Source organism: Bufo bufo, chromosome 7 (genome assembly GCF_905171765.1).
Source record: "Bufo bufo chromosome 7, aBufBuf1.1, whole genome shotgun sequence".
Taxonomy (NCBI): domain Eukaryota; kingdom Metazoa; phylum Chordata; class Amphibia; order Anura; family Bufonidae; genus Bufo; species Bufo bufo.
The window spans coordinates 122,130,804-122,151,701 of NC_053395.1; positions in this window are offsets into that span (position 1 = coordinate 122,130,804).

Sequence of the window (20,898 nt, forward strand, 5' to 3'; positions counted from 1 at the left end):
CACGGCTCTCTTGGAGAAGTAGTGCCGGCTGGGAACAACATACTGTGGGACAGCAAGCGACATGAGCTGTTTGAAGCTGTCTGTGTCCACCAGCCTAAATGACAGCATTTCATAGGCCAGTAGTTTAGAAATGCTGGCATTCAGGGCTAGGGATCGAGGGTGGCTAGGTGGGAATTTACGCTTTCTCTCGAATGTTTGTGAGATGGAGAGCTGAACACTGCCGTGTGACATGGTTGAGATGCTTGGTGACGCAGGTGGTGGTGTTGGTGGTACATCCCAAGTTTGCTGGGCGGCAGGTGCCAACGTTCCTCCAGAGGCGGAGGAAGAGGCCGAGGCGGCAGCAGCAGAAGAGGCCGAGGCGGCAGCAGCAGAAGAGGTAGCAGGGGGAGCCTGAGTGACTTCCTTGTTTTTAAGGTGTTTACTCCACTGCAGTTCATGCTTTGCATGCAGGTGCCTGGTCATGCAGGTTGTCTAAGGTTCAGAACGTTAATGCCTCGCTTCAGGCTCTGATGGCACAGCGTGCAAACCACTCGGGTCTTGTCGTCAGCACATTGTTTGAAGAAGTGCCATGCCAGGGAACTCCTTGAAGCTGCCTTTGGGGTGCTCGGTCCCAGATGGCGGCGGTCAGTAGCAGGCGGAGTTTCTTGGCGGCGGGTGTTTTGCTTTTGCCCACTGCTCCCTCTTTGTCTTTTGCTACGCTGTTGGCTCGGTCTCACCACTGCCTCTTCCTCCGAATTGTGAAAGTCAGTGGCACGACCTTCATTCCATGTGGGGTCTAGGACCTCATCGTCCCCTGCATCGTCTTCATCCCTGACCTCCTGTTCAGTCTGCACACTGCAGAAAGACGCAGCAGTTGGAACCTGTGTTTCGTCATCATCAGAGACGTGCTGAGGTGGTATTCCCATGTCCTCATCATCAGGAAACATAAGTGGTTGTGCGTTAGTGCATTCTATGTCTTCCACTGCTGGGGAAGGGCTAGGTGGATGCCCTTGGAAAACCCTGCCAGCAGAGTCTTCAAACAGCATAAGAGACTGCTGCATAAGTTGAGGCTCAGACAGTTTCCCTGATATGCATGGGGGTGATGTGACAGACTGAAGGGCTTGGTTTTCATGCGCCATCTGTGCGCTTTCTGCAGAAGACTGGGTGGGAGATAATGTGAACGTGCTGGATCCACTGTCGGCCACCCAATTGACTAATGCCTGTACCTGCTCAGGCCTTACCATCCTTAGAACGGCATTGGGCCCCACCAAATATCCCTGTAAATTCTGGCGGCTACTGGGACCTGAGGTAGTTGGTACACTAGGACGTGTGGCTGTGGCAGAACGGCCACGTCCTCTCCCAGCACCAGAGGGTCCACTAACACCACCACGACCATGTCCGCATCCCTTACTAGATGTTTTCCTCATTGTTACCGTTCACCACAATAAGAAAAATATTATTTGGCCCAAAGTATTGAATTCAAATTCAGGGCTTTTTTTTACAGACACCTAACACTATCTGGCTATCTATTTAGGTACCGTTTTGCACTAATACAGGCACAGCAGTAATGACAGATTTAGCTGAATATAAATTTGAGGCCTATTATTTAGGCGCTGGGTGACAGGTATACGTTTACAGACAGAATTAGACTTGGATATGCACAGTAGCGTGTTTGTGAAGTTATTGAGAATGACCCTATCAGCACCTTGAATCTAATATACCCTTTTAGGGATAGATTTAAAGTAGGCCTGATACAGCAGAAACCACTAATTTAGAAAATTGCTAGGATGGGAATTGTATTTCAACCCAGAACAAAAACGGTGCTTTGACGGACACAAAATAACTTGAGCAGCTACAGCAATAGCCACAGATTTAGCTGAATATAAATTTGAGGCTTATTATTTAGGCGCTGGGTGACAGGTATACGTTTACGGACAGAATTAGATTTGGATATGCACAGTAGCTTGTGTGTGAAGTTATTGAGAATAACCCTATCAGCACCTTGAATCTAATATACCCTTTTAGGGATAGATTTAAAGTAGGCCTGATACAGCAGAAACCACTAATTTAGAAAATTGCTAGGTTGGGAATTGTATTTCAACCCAGAACAAAAACTGTGCTTTGACGGACACAAATTAACTTGAGCAGCTACAGCAATAGCCACAGATTTAGCTGAATATAAATTTGAGGCCTATTATTTAGGCGCTGGGTGACAGGTATACGTTTACGGACAGAATTAGACTTGGATATGCACAGTAGCGTGTGTGTGAAGTTATTGAGAATGACCCTATCAGCACCTTGAATCTAATATACCCTTTTAGGGATAGATTTAAATAACCACACTATTGATGGTTAAATGGACTTGGTGGCAGCTTGCCCCTGATGTAGGATATAGCCAAAAAATAACCACACTATTGATGGTTAAATGGACTTGGTGGCAGCTTGCCCCTGATGTAGGATATAGCAAAAAATAACCACACTATTGATGGTTAAATAGACTTGGTGGCAGCTTGTGCTGGTGCACCACAAGCCACAAAATGGCCGCTGATCACCCCAGAGAAAAGTGACTGAAAAACGCTCTGGGCAGCCTAAAAACAGTGAGCAATTGAATAGCAGCAGTTAAATGATCCACAGCTGTAGATCGATCACTATCTTAAGTGTTTTGGAGGAGTTAATCACTGCCTAATCTCGCCCTAACGTCGCAGCTTCAACCTCTCCCTACACTTGTAACAGCAGAGTGACGTGCAGCGCTACGTGACCCAAACTTATATAGAGGCTGGGTCACATGCTGCTCTGGCCAATCACAGCCATGCCAATAGTAGGCATGGCTGTGATGGCCTCTTGGGACAAGTAGTATGACGCTTGTTGATTGGCTTTGCAGCCTTTCAAAAAGCGCCAAGAAAGCGCCGAACACCGAACCCGAACCCAGACTTTTACGAAAATGTTCGGGTTCGGGTCCGTGTCACGGACACCCCAAAATTCGGTACGAACCCGAACTATACAGTTCGGGTTCGCTCATCCCTAGTGAAGAAGAATACTAGAGTGTCAGCTAAAGACTTACAAAAGTCTCTGGCATATGCTAACATCCCTGTTAGCGAATCTACGATAGGTAAAACACTATACAAGAATGGATTTCATGGGAGGATACCACAGAGGGAGCCACTGCTGTTCAAAAAAAACATTGCTGCACGTTTACAGTTTGCACAAGAGCACCTGGATGTTCCACAGCAGTACTGGCAAAATATTCTGTGGACAGATGAAACCAAAGTTGAGTTGTTTGGAATAAACACTATGTGTGGAGAAAAAGAGGCACAGCACACCAACATCAAAACCTCATCCCAACTGTGAAGTATGGTGGTGGGGCATCATGGTTTGGGGCTGCTTTGCTGCTTCAGGGCCTGGACGGATTGCTATCATCGAAGGAAAAATGAATTCCAAAGTTTATCAAGATATTTTGCAGGAGAACTTAAGACCATCTGTCCACCATCCGAAGCTCAACAGAAGATGGGTGTTGCAACAGGACAACGACCCAAAGCATAGAAGTTAATCAACAACAGAATGGCTTAGACAGAAGAAAATACGCCTTCTAGAGTGGCCCAGTCAGAGTCCTGACCTCAGCCCGATTGAGATGCTGTGGCATGACCTCAAGAAAGCGATTCACACCAGACATCCCAAGAATAATTGCTGAACTGGAAGAGTTTTGTAAAGAGGAATGGTCAAGAATTACTCCTGACCGTTGTGCACGTCTGATCTGCAACTACAGGAAAAATTTGTTTTAAGTTATTGCTGCCAAAGGAGGTTCAAACAGTTATTAAAGCAAAGGGTTCACATACTTTTTTGGATTGCTATCATCGAAGGAAAAATGAATTCCCAAGTTTATCAAGACATTTTGCAGGAGAACTTAAAGGGAATCTGTCACCTATTTTGACCATATAAAACCGTTAGCATAGCAATGTGCAATAAAGTACCTTCATTCCAGCATGTGTCCTCTTTCTTTTATTCAACTTTTCATTCAGATGAAAAAGCGATTTTTCTATTATGAAAATGAAGTCTCAAGGTGCCCAGAGGGGCGTTATTACTCTGCTCTAGTGCCCAGTAACGCCCCCCTGCAGTGCCCAGCCCGCCTTTCTTCCAAGTCCAGCACGCCTCCTAAGAAATAGATGTACTGCTACATCCTTGCCGAACGGCGCTGCCCCCTCCACTACGTCATTTAATTTATTCACTGCACCGTCCTTGCTTCCTCCTCTCTTGGCATCTGAAATCCCGCGCAGGCGCAGTATCGCTGAGTGCCTGCGCCTGTACGATACTCCTGCTTCTGAGGGCAACAGTCTCAATAGTGTCACTGGGCATGCGCCGAGCCCAGTGACATAATCAGAGCGCTGTTGCCCTCTGGAGCAGGAGTATCGTACAGGCGCAGGCACTCAGCGATACTGCGCCTGCACGGGATTTCGGAGGCCAAGAGAGGAGGAAGCAAGGACGGTGCAGTGAATAAATTAAATGACTTCGTGGAGGGGGCGGCGCTGTTCGGCAAGGATGTAGGAGTACATTTATTTCTTAGGAGGCGTGCTGGGCTTGGAAGAAAGGCGGGCTGGGCACTGTCCACCAGCTGAAGCTCAACAGAAGATGGGTTTTGCAACAGGACAACGACCCAAAGCATAGAAGTAAATCAACAACAAAATGGCTTAGACAGAAGAAAATACGCCTTCTGGAGTGGCCCAGTCAGAGTCCTGACCTCAACCAGATTGAGATGCTGGGGCATGACCTCAAGAAAGCGATTCATACCAGACATCCCAAGAATATTGCTGAACTGAAACAGTTCTGTAAAGAGGAATGGTCAAGAATTACTCCTAACCGTTGTGCACGTCTGATCTGCAACTACAGGAAACATTTGGTTGAAGCTATTGCTGCCAAAGGAGGTTCAACCAGTTATTAAATCCAAGGGTTCACATACTTTTTCCACCTGCACTGTGAATGTTTACATGGTGTGTTTAATAAAAAAATGGTAACATTTAATTCTTTGTGTGTTATTAGTTTAAGCAGACTGTGATTGTCTATTGTTGTGACTTAGATGAAGATCAGATAACATTTTATGACCAATTTGTGCAGAAATCCATATCATTCCAAAGAGTTTACATACTTTTCCTTGCAACTGTATATAAAAAAAAAATATAAAATGCAGTTACACAGTAATACACATTATATGTTAACCCTTTCAAGAGAAATAAAGTAAGAAGTTTTAATTTTGCATAGGGGATGTAGGCAAATGTCCACAAATGTCCAAATGTCAAAGTAGCCCTTGCTCGAGGGCACTACATCTCCACCTTGTTGGACCCACGCTACCGGTCCAAAATGTAGGCCTTTTTTACACCCGCTGAGAGGGAGGACAAACTGAACTACTATAGAGAAATCCTATGTAGTCAGTTGGCCGCTGCCTATCTACGCCATCGTCCATCCCCTCGCAGGTCTGACTGGGGGGTGCCTCTGTGCTCACGTTCCTCTACTATGGCTGCTGTAGCAGGGTGGGGGGGGAAGAAGTTTTAGATCCATCAGCAGCAACTTGAGTCTAGAGTGGCTGATAAGCAGCTTTCTTCACCCACCTAGTGAAGAAACTACTCACCAGCAGCAGCAGCTAGACCTGGATCAGGACCTGAACTAGCAGGTGGTGGCATACTTGGACAGCACCCTGCCACCCCACATTGAGGATCCGTTGGACTACTGGGCAGCCAAACTGGATTTGTGGCTGCAACTGGCATAGTTTTCACAGAAAAACTGTACTGCCCAGCCAGTAGTGTGGCATCAGAGTGGGTGTTTAGTGCGGCGGGGGGCCATAGTTACCCCAAGAAGAACTCGCCTTTCCAACCAAAATGTGGAGAAACTGAATGAATGAATCAGGCATGGATCAGCCAGGATTTCCACCCACCAATGCCTGATTCATCAGACTAGGTCATCCATGGTGCCACACCAACACTTTGACAAAAGAGACCAGTTTCTTCTGGCTACCTGCCTCAGCTACTATTGTAATGCTGCCACCCGCCTGATGCCACACATCTGATGCCAAGTGATCATTTTTTCACCCACCATCTTCAGCTGGTACTGGTATTGCCACCCACCTCCCCACTCTGTCACCGGGTGACTCTGTGGTCTCCTGATGCTGCTGCCACCTCCACACTATGTCACCTTGCCACTCTGTGGTGTCCTCCTGCTGCTGCCACCTCTACATTGTCACCTTGCCATTCTGTGGTCTCCTAATGCTGCTGCCACCGCCCCCACTATGTCACATTGCCACTTTATGGCCTCCTGATGCTGCTGCCACCTCCACACTCTGCCATTGTGCCACTCTGTGGCCTCCCCCTGATGCTGTTGCTGCCACCACTTCCACATTCTGTCATTGATCCACTCTGTGGCCTTCTAATGCTGCTACTTCCACCTCCACACTGTCATTGTGCCACCCTGTGGCCTCCTCCTGATGCTGCTGCTGCCTCTAACTCCACACTCTGTCATTGTGCCACTCTGTGGCCTCCTGATACTGCTACTGCCACCCCACACTGTCATTGTGCCACCCTGTGGCCTCCTCCTGATGCTGCTGCCACTTCCACTCTCTGCCATTGTGCCACCCTGTGGCCTCCTGACACTGCTGCCACCTCCACACTGTCATTGTGCCACCCTGTGGCCTCCTCCTGATGCTGCCGCCACCTCCACACTCTGTCATTGTTCCACTCTGTGGCCTCCTGATGCTGCTGCTGCCACCTCCACACTGTCATTGTGCCACCCTGTGGCCTCCTCCTGATGCTGCTGCCTCCACCTCCACACTGTCATTGTGCCACTCTGTGGCCTCCTCCTGATGCTGCTGCTGCTGCCACTTCCATACTCTGCCATTGTGCCACTCTGTGGTCTCCTCATGCTGCTGCTGCTGCCACCTCCACACTGTCATTTTTCCACCCTGTGGCCTCCTTCTGATGCTGCTGCTGCCACCCCCACCTTCAGACTCTGTCATTGTGCCACTCTGTGGCCTCCTGATGCTGCTGCTGCCACCTCCACACTGTCATTGTGCCACTCTGTGGCCTCCTTCTGATGCTGCTGCTGCTGCCGCCGCCACCTCCACACTCTGTCATTGTGCCACTCTGTGGCCTCCTGATGCTGCTGCTGCCACCTCCACACTGTCATTGTGCCACTCTGTGGGCTTCTCCTGATGCTGATGCTGCCACCTCCACACTGTCATTGTGACACTCTGTGGCCTCCTCCTGATGCTGCTGCCACCTCTAGACTCTGTTATTGGGCCACTCTGTCGTCTCCTCATGGTGCTTCCACCTCACCACTATGTCATAGGGCCACTCATGCTGTTCCCATCCTCCCCACTTCATTACTGGGCCACTATTTTGCATTTTGTCCTGGCTGACACCATCATTTATTTGACCCTTCTTCTGATCTGTCAGAAGAAAGGAAAAATGAGATGCACAACGGATCCTGTCTATGTAACAGCTGTAAGACCTGCATGACATGGTCCGTATTTTGCATCAAAATTGGCTTATGATTTGGTAGCCAAAAGCAGGAGTGGGTACAAAACACAGAAGACATGCAAATATTCCATTCACGTGTTATCTGTGTTTCGGATCCACTCCTGCTTTTTTTTGGCTTTAGCAATACTGATGGATCACTGACCAAATGCTGACTGAGTGAAGATGGGTGCTCCACAAACAGGATCCGTTTTTTGGGGGTTATTGTTCTGACGGATGAGAGGAAGGGCAAAATGATCAGCGAAGTCAACACAAACTTACTGCTGACACCCACTCCACTCTGTCGGGGGGGCTCTACTTGTATAAGCATTTAATAGAACAGGTTCTGTAGAAATATATGTGGAATCAGTGAATTGGTGTAAAAGGAGTGTGCTCTTTCATGCTATAGTAGGATCTTGGGTCTCTGCACGGTTCTTGATACCTGCCGCTAACATTGACCTGTAAGGATGAGTTCACACTTGAGTTATTTGGTTTTGGCCCTGTAACTGCCAAAATAAGTGAAGTGTGCAGTGATTCTAAGAGTGATGCCTGTCGTCTACATGTCATACTGACTCACAGTATTGTTTCACTACCACAGCAGACTCCCTTACTGCAAGGCACAGTGTTCTACACCACTATAAAGGCTCTCTGCAGCCAGGAAATAGCCGATTTTTAACTAGATTCACCATAAATAAATTCAGATGGAACCAAATTTTTGGGGAAAATTCTGCGAACTGGCCAAATCAAATTTTTGAGAAATTCGCTCATCTCTAATCTTCTCCATTGCTGTCATTTGAAGCTGGGAAACTCCAGAGTCTAGGGTCTGTTGGGGAGGCGACCCTATGTGAAGACAATTCCTCTCCCCCTCTGACTCTGTCAGTAACCCTGTCGTTAGGAGATGTTCGATTCACGGAAATGGCACTCCTGGATTTCGGAGCAGCAGGGAACTTCCTGCAACTAGGACTAGTGGATCGTCATCAGATTCCTGTTTGGCGCCAGTAGAGTCCTCTGACGGTATTGTCCGTCGATGGAAGGGCTCTATCTGAGTCTATGCAGTTCATCACTGAACCTGTAAAATTTAATGTTGGAGCACTTCATACTGAAGACATTTCATTCCTGGTCCTCTCAAGTTTTTCTCAACCTCTTCTCCTGGGACTTCCATGGCTTGTTGTTCATGAACCTGATTTTGACAGGAGTTCTGGAGGTTTTGGAAGGTGTCTTTCTGGCTCAGTCGCCTCGGGTACCACCAAATCTTGAAAATCTGCCTGCAGCATGTGATGCCTATGCAGACGTCTTCGATAAGAAGGAGGCTGAGATGTTACCTCCACACAGGCCCCATGATTGTCCTATTGACCTGGTTCTTGGTTCTTTCGCCTCCTCGTGTTTGTATTTGTTTCCTGTCGCCAGCAGAGACACCGGCACTGGTTTCTTCTTTGTGAAGAAAAAAGATGGTTCTCTCTGGCTATGCATCGATTATAGGGGTCTAAATAAGGTCACAGTCAAGAACAAATACCCTCTTCCCCTTATTCCAGAGTTGTTTTACCACCTCGGAGGAGCTAAGATCTTCTCCAAATTAGATCTACGTGGGGCCTACAATGATCCGAATTCGTCAAGGGGATGAGTGGAAGACTGCCTTCAACACCTGTGACAGTCACTATGAATGTCTGGTGATGCCCTTCGGGCTAAGCAATGCCCCGGCGGTATTTCAAGAATCCGTCAATTATATCATCAGAGTAGGGTTGAGCGAACCCGAACTGTAAAGTTCGGGTTCATACCGAACTTTAGGGTTTTTTGTACCCGGACCCGAATATTTTCGTAAAAGTTTGGGTTCGTGTTCAGTGTTCGGCGACAGGGCAGGGCAGACAATCAACAAGCTTTTAACTCGTTTGCCCTTAGAAGCCATCACAGCCATGCCTACTAATGGCATGGCAGTGATTGGCCAAGTGCAGCATGTGACCCAGCCTCTATATAAGCTGGAGTCATGTAGCTCCACATGTCACTCTGCTCTTACTAGTTGTAAGGATAGGATGCTGCTGCTGTGAGGGAGAGATTAAGAAAGACTCTGATATCTGCACTTGGTGTGAAGTCAGCGATCTACAGCATTTTTTGTTTTGGGGGTGCAATGCAACATTTTTGTACCCTGCCCTGAGCCCAGTGAGACTGAAAAAAATCTGTCTGTTAGTTAGGTGGGTATCGGAGGCCATATTGTACAACAGCAGTTCACCAGCACTTCATATGTGCCAGGGACAATCATTTAATCCTGTTCTTGTAGTTCAGTGGCCATCATATACCCATTTTTAAAGTGCACCTGCATTGCATATGTGCCAGGGGAAGGGAAAATAATAACATTTGTGAGTTCAGGGACCCAGGGGGAGACATATCCCCATTTTTTTTCTGTAAAGTACCCCTGTGCTGCAATTCTGACAGTGAAATATAATCAGTTAAATCCATCTGTTCCATTGTGGGGTGACAGATTTAAATTTTTTGTTGTAAAGTACCTCTGAGGCCTGCACTGCATATGTGACAGGCAGGTACATAAATTCAGCAAATCGATCTGGTCCATTGTAGGGATGACATATCCACTTTTTTTAAGTAAAAAACCTCTGTACTTAATTTGTGAGATTGAAATATAATCTCAGTTAAATCCATCTGTTTCATTTATGGTTAAATAAACCTTTTTTTTGGGCAATAAAGTACCTTTTTGCCCTGTACTGTATTTCTGACTGTCTAATAAAACTGCCAAATATTGCAGTTACATTTTTTGGTTCCAATTTTTATTGCTATAAAGTACATTTGCGGCCTACGCTGCATTCCTGTCAGTCAAATAAAACCATTAAATACCGCTGTTAAATTTTTGGGCTTCAAATTCCTATTTTTGGGTGTAAAGTACCTCTGAGACCTGCACATGTGACAGGCAGGCACATAAATTCAGCAAATCCATCTGTTCCATTGTAGGAGTGACATATCGACCATTTTTTATGTTAAAAACCCCTGTGCTTCATTTGTGAGAGTGAAGTATAATTTCAGTTAAATCCATATGTTTCATTTAGGGTTAAATAAAGTACCCTTTTGCCCTGTGCTGCATTTCTGTTAGTTAAAGAAATACAGTTAAATCCATCTGTTCCATTGTGTGTGAGAAAAAAAACTTTTTTTTGGGAATAAAGTACCTTTTCTGCCTGCACTGGATAGCAGACCGGGCAATAAGTTAAAAAATAACTGGTCTGTTCCATTGTTAGGTGACATTAACCCATTTTGGCCGTCAAAAAAACCCTGCTCTGCATTTTTCATTTTTCTGTTACTTCGGTGGGTGAACACAAAAAATGAGGAGAGCGTCAAACAAGAGACATGGCCCTGGTCATGATGCTGCTGGTGTTGGTGGAGCTCCTGTTGCAGGGAGAGGACGTGGTTGATATGTGCCAGCTACACACCCAAGTGAAACACCTTCCTCAGGTGCGACCAAATGTGGCTCTACGAATGGTCAGGCCAGAACAAGTATAGGCGATAGTAGGTTGGGTGGCTGACAGTGCCTCCAGTTCCTTTACATTGTCTCCCACCCAGTCCCTAATGAAAGATCAGAGTTGGCACCTGCAGCCGATGTCCATCAGTCTTTCACCTCACCCCCTTGCAAATCAGCCAAGTAGTCTGAGCTCCACGTCATGCAGCAGTCTCTTCTGCTTTTTGATGAATCTGCTGACAGTGTTTCCCAGGGCCATCCACATAGCCCTGCCCCAGAAATGGAAGAGATTGAGTGCACCGATGCCCAACCACTTATGTTTCAGGATGAGTACATAAGAGGACCACCGCAGCATGTCTCGGATGATGATGAAACACAGGTGCCAACTGCTGCGGCTTTCTGCAGTGTGCAGACCGACAAGGAGGGCAGGGGTGAAGACTAAGTGGAAGATAATGTGAAGAACGATGAGGTCCTCGATCCCACATCGAATGAAGGTCATGCGAGTGACCTGTGTAGTTCGGAGATAGAGGCGGTGGTCGCACAGAGCCACCAGCACAGCAAAAGAGGGAGCAGGGTGCAAAAGTGGAGCGGCCGTCCTCTAGACAGTACGCCTGCTACTGCCCACTGCACCAAGTGATCGAGCACACCAAAAGCCAGCTCCAAGGAGTTCTCTGGCATGGAAGTTCTTCAGACAATGTGCTGACGACAAGACACGAATGGTTTGCACGCTGTGCAATCAGAGCCTGAAGCGAGACATAGACGTTCTAAACCTGAGCACAACCTGCATGAAAAGGGATCTGAGTGAAAAGCACGAGCTGCAGTGGAGTAGAGACCTCAAAAACCACTGCCCCTCCTGCTTCCTCTTCTGCTGCAGTCTCGGCCTCTTCACCCCCCTCTGGAGTGACAGTGGCACATGCCACCCTGCAAACATAGGATGTGGCCGCAACGCAACTACCTCGGTCACCAAGCATCTCCACAATGTCCCATGGAAGCGTTCAGCTGTCTATCTCCCAAACACTGGCGCGAAAGAGGAAGTACCCCCCTACCCACCTATGATCCCTGGCCCTGAATGCCAGCATTTCAAAATTTCTGTCCTTTGAAATGCTGGCATTCCGTCTGGTGGAGACGGAGAGTTTTAAAAGATTTATGGTGGTGGCTGTCCCACAGTACGTCGTGCCCAGCCGCTACTACTTTTCTAGGCGAGTTATCCCTTCCCTGCACAACCAAGTAGGGGACAAAATCAGGTGTGCACTGCGCAACGCCATCTGTGGCATGATCCACATAACTACGGATACGTCGACCAGTAAGCACGGTCAGGGACATTATATCTCCCTAACAGCACACTGGGTAAATGCAATGGCAGCTGGGCCTGAGGCGGATAGCAGTTTGGCGCATGTCCTTCCACCACCGAGGATTGCAGGGCGTTTCTCTTTGCCTCCTGTTGCTTCCTCCTACTCCGCTTCCTCATCCTCTACCCCCTCCTCATCCGGTCAGCGTGCCACCTTCACCACCAACTTTAGCACAGCCAGGGGTAAACGACAGCAGGCAGTTTAGAAAATTACCTGTTTGGGGGACAAACCCCACACCGCGCAGGAGCTGTGGACGGGCATGGAACAACAGACCGATGAGTGGTTGGTGCCAGTGAGCCTCAAGCCCAGACTGTTGGTGTGCGATAATGGGCGAAATCTCGTAGCAGTTCTGGGCCTAGCCGGTTTGATGCAAATCCCTTGCCTGGTGCATGTGCTAAATTTGGTGTTGCAGAAATTCCTGAAAAATTTCCCCAAAAGTCAGAGCTGCTGCATAAAGTGCGGGCCGTCTGTGTGCGCTTTCGGCGTTCTCACCCTGCCGCTGCTCGCCTGTCTACGCTGCAGCATAACTTTGGACTTCCCGCTCACCGCCTCATATGCGACGAGCGCACAAGGTGGAACTCCACCTTGCACATGCTCTCCAGACTGTGCGAGCAGCAGGCGATAGTGGAGTTTCAGCTGCAACACGCACGGGTGAGTCGCTCTGCGGAACAGCACCACTTCACCACCAATGAGTGGGCCTCCATGCGAGACCTGTGTGCCTTGTTGCGCTGTTTTGAGTACTCCACCAGCATGGCCAGTGCCGATGACGCCGTTCTCAGCGTTACTATCCCACTTCTATGTCTCCTTGAAAAAACGCTTCGGGCGTTGATGGAAGATGATGTGCACAGGAGGAGAAGGAAGAGGGATAATTTACAAGGGTTTCAGGCCAGCCATTCACAAGTGGCTCCGAAGGTGGGTTCCTGCACCAACATACGCCAGGTACACAATTGTCCAGCCAGGCCACAGTTCTGGAGGATGAGGAGGGGGAGGAGGAACCATGTTCACAGCAGGGTGGCTCCCAAACCAGCTCATGGGCATCACTGGTGCGTGGCTGGGGTTATACAGAGGACACAGACGATACACCTCCCACAGAGGACAGCTTGTCGTTGCCTCTGGGCAGCCTGGCACACATGAGCGATTACATTCTGCAGTGTCTCCGCAACGATCGCCGAGTTGCCCAAATTCTAACTTGTGTTGATTACTGGGTGGCAGCATTTCATCAACATGGTGGAGCAGTATGTGTGCACACGCTTACACGAACTGAATGATGGGTCTGCCCCCTTCAACTTCTGGGTCTCCAAATTGGGCACATGGCCTGAGCTTGCCCTTTACGCCTTGGAGGTGCAGGCCTGCCCTGCAGCCAGTGTATTATCTGAACGTGTGTTTAGCACGGCAGGGGCGTTATCACAGACAAGCGCAGCCGCCTGTCCACAGCCAAAGTGGACAAGCTCATGATCATTAAAATGAACCAGGCATGGATCCCACAGACTTGTCCATACTTTGTGCAGAATAGACATGTATACCAGCCTCACCCAGCCATTGTTATACTCCAGTGCACTTTCTCATTGTTTTATTTTTTATATTTCCCAATGTTTTGGGGTGTACCCAAATTTAAACAACAACAATTGTATTTTTTTTTTTATACCAGGGTTGGCTACCTCCTCCTCCTCCCCTGCTGCTTCCACCGACACCACCACGTCCACCACCTCCTCAACCTCCTACTCCATATGGACCTCCACCTCCTAGATCAAGATTATTATTTAAAATTTTTACGTATTTTATGTTATTTTAATCATTTCACTATCCACATTTGTTTGCTAAGCACTTGCCATAAAAATAGAATGGTAGATAATTAATAATGTCGTCACCACGGGTTACAGAAACTGAAAGGAGTGAATGGTGATACTTATTAAGATGAAAATTTTAATCAGTCCAATTAATAATAGTCCCTTAAGGTGTATCAAAACAAAAAATATGTTTGGCTGCTCAGAGTACTGTCACTACCAGAGCTTTGGGACGTTCTCACAGCTCTGTTTCTCCACCCCTGTGATGATGTCACTACTAGAGCTGGGAGGAGTTCTCTCTACTCTGTTTACTTTTGGTTTATTTCACCACAGCTGTTCTTCATGTGTTTGATTTCCCTCTCTTTATATCACCCCTCCTCCTATGATAGGATGTGGATTATAGTTCTCACTTCAGTTGTAGCTCTTGCTTTAGTTTCTTCACTTGTAGCTATCAGTTCCCTGGACCTGTGTTCTGCTGCAGCTAGCACTCCGGATATTGCCAGCCTGTCCTTGGATCCGTCTTCTCTGCGGCTGCAACACCTTCAGCTAGTGTGAAGACATTGTGGTGTTCCTGTTTATTTTCTGACTGGATCTGAGGTGGCCACGGTTCCCTCCATATACTGAGTAGGGCACTGGTGGCCGTGCCCCTTCCACTATTGTAGGGGTTACAGTGGTTATTAGTCTTAGGCACGTGGGCATGCCTCATTCCGCCATTGGGATCCGGGCATGTGCTTTAGCAGAATAGGGAGAGCGTTGAGGGTCGGACAGGGGTCACCCTTTATCCTCCCTAGTTCTGGGTCCAGTCAGTAGCTCTGTCCTGTGTATTACTATTGTTGCTCACATACAGCCGTGACAAGTACTCAATAAACCTCTAGCATAAAAGTGCATGGCGGCACCAAAAGAATAATAACCGATAGTCCTACCAGATAATATGATTCATCCGGACATCGTAAAATTACAGCGGTAGGTATGATCCTAAAAGAAAAAGCTAGTACCAGACAGGTGCAAACATAGGGGCTCTAGATCCCTAGATGGCCCTAGGGTACGGGTGCTGTACTGGCCCTAATGACCTAGCCACGGAGCACACGTCCTGAGAGGAACGACCCTGTCCGGAACCTTTCCCTCAAGCTACTTGGCCCTATAGTGCCCTAGTGCAGCTAGTCCCTACATGCAGGTTTCAATTTAACTCTCATCAGGGGAAACATGTACTGGACAGGTAAAAAAAAAACTAAATCCAGAAGGGCAAAAAGGTTAGATAAATGTACAAATTGATTCTAGTACACTATATACATAGGTGTCAGAAAGATAATTCCGTCTGTTTGAATAGAAGTCGTAGCTCAAAGTTTAAGCTCCACTCCCATATGCAGGGCCTGTGCAAGTACGTTGGATGTGAGGAACTTGCTAGAAGATGGGGGAGCCTTGTGATAAATAAGGATACCGCTAGTCCGGTGGGCCGGTGCGACTGTTGAGGCAGTGTGATAACCTGTCTACCAGCAGCCACCCACCTGAAATTTAAATACAGGCCAGGTCTCATAACGAGGCCTGAGATGCAGCGCAGTGACGACAGGCTAGTTTATTGACCATGCGCGGCAGGAGCTTGATACCAGGAGTCGATTCTAGCACATCATCAAGAAATGGCCACAGAGCGCATCGCTGACATAGGATGCTTCAATGTTACGTTACCTAGTTGCGGCTAGTTGCCAGGTAACCGGGACAAGCTGCCGGCAATCCGCAACTGCGTGGTCCTGCATATAGGACGGCGCTCCGTATAGGGGGCATTACATGGCATTAGGATATCAGAAGGGTAAATAAGTCCGACGGACCTATAACATAAGATTAATGGTGCACAGAGATTTACACACAGTCATTATCATAGTAATGTGCCTAGTCTATGAGTGGCAAGGCACAATTACTGTAGTAGCCTTAGAAGACAGGGCACAATTGCTGTAATAGCCTTAGATGAAACAGCTAAAGCACAGCTGTTCGTTCAACCCTGAGGGGGGCACCGTGCGTAGTGTGTGGATCCACCGGGCCTCATGCTGTAGTAAACTCAGGTCCCAATCACCACCACGAATCGGTGGTGAAACAACTTTGATGCCCATATCTTTAATGCATTTTGGATTACCAGAATGGTGATCATTAACATGGCGGGACACAGCCGTGTCCCTCTTATTGCCAATGTCCACTAGGTGTTTCCCAATGCGTCTACGCAGTTCACGCTTCGTTTTACCCACATATTCCATTGGGCAGTCGTACGTGATTTTGTATATGACTCCCCGAGACCGGCAATTGATAAAATCCTTTGTAGGAAAAGACCGTTGTAGGTTAACTCTGTAAAAAACTTTTTAAGTCTGTATTGTGTTACAGGCGATGCAGCCACTGCACCTGAAACTACCCATGGGTTTACGGTGTAGCCATGAACCATCCCTGGGTACTGGGTTGTAGTGGCTCTGTACCAAGATGTCACGCAAACTATTTCCTCGGCTAAATGTGATCTGTGGGTGATCATGGATACTCTCCTTGACATCCGGCTACATTAGCAAAATGGGCCAATGTTTCTGTAGAATATCCCTCGTAGGACCAGCCGCCTCATCAAAGGTGGCTATCAGTTGTATTTTTTGCTGAATATCTGGTTTGGTTTTGTGGACCAGTAATTCAGTAAGTGTAGATAACAAGGCATTTTGATATGCTGGCCTTAGTACTGAATCTAGGTATCCTCTATCCAAAAAACTGTTTTCGAGGATTCAAGCCTGATCCACAAACTCAGCTTTTTTAGAGCAATTACAGTCAGGTCCAAAAATATTGGGACATTGACACAATTGTAACATTTTTGGCTCTATACAACACCACAATGGATTTGAAATGAAAAACAAGATTTGCTTTAACTGCAGACTGTCAGCTTTAATTTGAGGGTATTTACATGCAAATCAAGTGAATGGTGTAGGAATTAAAAAGCATATGTGCCTTACACTTGTTAATGAACCAAAAGTAATGGGACAAATGGCTTTTCAGCTGTCCGATGGCCAGGTGTGTGTTATTCCCTTATTAACCCAATTACAATGAGCAGATAAAAGGTCCAGAGTTCATTTCAAGTGTGCTATTTGCATTTGGAATCTGTTGTTGTCAACTCTCAAGATGAGATCCAAAGAGCTGTCACTCTCTGATGGGTTTGTTTTGGCTTGCTTCACTGATAGATAGCAAAAGCATTAGGCATGGCCAAAACAACTGTTTGGAACATTCTTAAAAAGACGGAACGCACTGGTGAGCTCAGCAACACCAAAAGATCCGGAAGACCACGGAAATCAACTGTGGTGGATGACCGAAGAATTCTTTCCCTAGTGAAGAAAACACCTATCACAACAGTTGGCCAGATTAAGAACACTCTCCAGGAGATAGGTGTATATGTGTCAAAGTCAACAATCAAGAGAAGAATTCACCAGAGTGAATACAGAGGGTTCACCACAAGATGTAAACCATTGGTGAGCCTCAAAAATAGGAAGGCCAGATTAGAGTTTGCCAAACGACATCTAAAAAGGCTTCACAGTTCTGAAACATCCTGTGGACAGATGAGACCAAGGTCAACTTGTACCAGAGTGATGGGAAGAGTAGAGTATGGAGAAGGAAAGGAACTGCTCATGATCCTAAGCATACGACCTTATCAGTGAAGCTCGGTGGTGGTAGTGTCATAGAGTGGGCATGTATGGCTGCCAATGGAACTGGTTCTCCTGTATTTATTGATGATGTGACTGCTTGCAAAAGCAGCAGGATGAATTCTGAAGTGTTTCGGGCAATATTATCTGCTCATATTCAGCCAAATGCTTCAGAACTCATTGGACGGTGCTTCACAGTGCAGATGGACAATGACCCAAAGCATACTGCAAAAGCAATCAAAGAGGTTTTTTTTAAGGGAAAGAAGTGGAATGTTATGCAATGGCCAAGTCAATCACCTGACCTGAATCTGATTGAGCATGCATTTCACTTGCTGAAGACACAACTGAAGGGAAAATGCCCCAAGATCAAGCAGGAACTGAGGCAGTAGAGGCCTGGCAGAGCATCACCAGGGATGATCTGGCAACTAAAATGTAATGTTGATAAGTGCAAGATAATGCACCTGGGGTGTAAAAACCCAAGAGCAGAATATAAAATCAGTGATACAGCCATAACCTCAGTATCTGAGGAAAGGGATTTATGGGTCATTATTTCAGAAGACTTAAATGTAGGCAGACAATGTCATAGAGCAGCAGGAAATGCTAGCAGAATGCTTGGGTGTATAGGGAGAGGCATTACCAGTGGAAAGAGGGAGGTGTTCATGCCCCTCTACAGAGCACTAGTGAGACCTCATTTAAAGTATTGTGCGCAGTACTGGAGACCATATCTCCCGAAGGATATTGATACTTTGGAGAGAGTTCAGAGAAGAGCTACTAAACTAGTACATGGATTGCAGGATAAAATTTACCAGGAAAGATTAAAGGGCCTTAACATGTATAGCTTGGAAAAAAGACGAGACAGAGGGGATATGATAGAAACTTTTAAATACATAAAGGGAATCAACAAGGTAAAAGAGGAGAGAATATTTAAAAGAAGCAAAACTGCTACAAGAGGACATAGTTTTAAATTAGAGGGGCAAAAGTTTAAAAGTAATATCAGGAAGTATTACTTTACTGAGAGAGTAGTGGATGCATGGAATAGCCTTCCTGCAGAAGTGGTAGCTGCAAATACAGTGAAGGAGTTTAAGCATGCATGGGATAGGCATAAGGCCATCCTTCATATAAGATAGGGCCAGGGGCTATTCATAGTATTCAGTATATTGGGCAGACTAGATGGGCCAAATGGTTCTTATATGCCGACATATTCTATGTTTCTATCTTGTTCGTTTCATTTCAAATCCATTGTGGTGGTATAGAGCTAAAAATGTTAGAATTGTGTCGATGTCCCAATTTTTATGGGCCTGACTGTATGTCTTAAACGTAAGTATTGCCCTCGTGGTATGCCTCTTTAGAGTTCCAGGGTGGCTACTCTTCCAATGTAGAACGGAATTGGTAGTGGGTTTGCGGTAGATAGTCGTGACTAGTTCATCCGAACTTTTTTTGAAATCACAGATGTCAAGAAAAGGTAAACTATTGGTATTAAGCTCATACGTGAAACATAATCCAATTTGATTGTGGTTAAGCTCTTTCACAAAGTTCCCAAAGGCTAGGGCTGTCCCTGAACAGATGATGAATATGTCATCAATGTACCTGGCCCACAAGGAAATGGGCCCAGTACATGATGACAACCCGTCAGTGAGCACAATGGTGGCCTCCCAGCAGCCCAGGAGCAGATTTGCGTAGGACGATGCGCAAGAACATCCCATTGCAGTGCCCCTGAGCTGGTGGTATAGCTTGCCGTCAAAAAGGAAAAAGTTATGAGTGGGGAGGTACCTGAGAAGTTTCAAGACAAACAAAATGTGTTCCTTAAACTGTAGTCCCCTCATAATGAGATAGTAATTAACAGCTTCGAGTCCCGCCTCATGAGGGATAGGCTTCAACGTAGATACTGGCAAGTATTGACCCTTTGTCCAATACAATGCCCTCTAACCTCTTCAACAGATCCATGTTGTCCCGTGTGTATGAGGGTAATGCTGTTACAGCAAAGAAAAAAATAGGGGGTTGGGTCAGCACAACCTGTGTGTAGGTGCACATCACTATGGCGAAATACATATACAAACGGAAAATGCAAATGTGATCGCACACTACATCCATCACATTTGCATTTTCCGTTTGTATATGTATTTCGCCATAGTGATGTGCACCTACACACAGGTTGTGCTGACCCAACCCCCTATTTTTTTCTTTGTAGTATATATTGGAGGCGTGGCGATCTCCTTGGAGTCATTGCACACCTGACCAGTTAATCTGTCCTGGAGGCTGGTTTTAAAGCCAGTATGAAACTGAGTCTGCCTATATAGAACCTACCATTAGCCATCTGGCTCCAGGAGAAGTATATGGTGGGTTTAGCATGCATGTTGGTACTTGCATCCCTGGATCCGATGAAAGCTGTAATGGCACCGGACGGGGTTACAAGCAAAGTGTACTTGGCTTGCATGCTGACCTGCATCCCCTGGATTTTGTGTGGCTGTCATGGCCCATGAACAGGTAGGAACAAGAGTTAGGGACCACTCATGAGACAACCTTGACGCGGTGAGTGGCTTACTATGCTTTGGCCAAAATATAAACCAATGTCTCATCCAGCATGGAGGGCAGAGTGCTGGATGTAGTGTGCGATCACATTTGCATTTTCCGTTTGTATATGTATTTCGCCATAGTGATGTGCACCTACACACAGGTTGTGCTGACCCAACCCCCTATTTTTTTCTTTGTAGTATATATTGGAGGCGTGGCGATCTCCTTGGAGTCATTGCACACCTGACCAGTTAATCTGTCCTGGAGGCTGGTTTTAAAGTCAGTATGAAACTGAGTCTGCCTATATAGAACCTACCATTAGCCATCTGGCTCCAGGAGAAGTATATGGTGGGTTTAGCATGCATGTTGGTACTTGCATCCCTGGATCCGATGAAAGCTGTAATGGCACCGGACGGGGTTACAAGCAAAGTGTACTTGGCTTGCATGCTGACCTGCATCCCCTGGATTTTGTGTGGCTGTCATGGCCCATGAACAGGTAGGAACAAGAGTTAGGGACCACTCATGAGACAACCTTGACGCGGTGAGTGGCTTACTATGCTTTGGCCAAAATATAAACCAATGTCTCATCCAGCATGGAGGGCAGAGTGCTGGATGTAGTGTGCGATCACATTTGCATTTTCCGTTTGTATATGTATTTCGCCATAGTGATGTGCACCT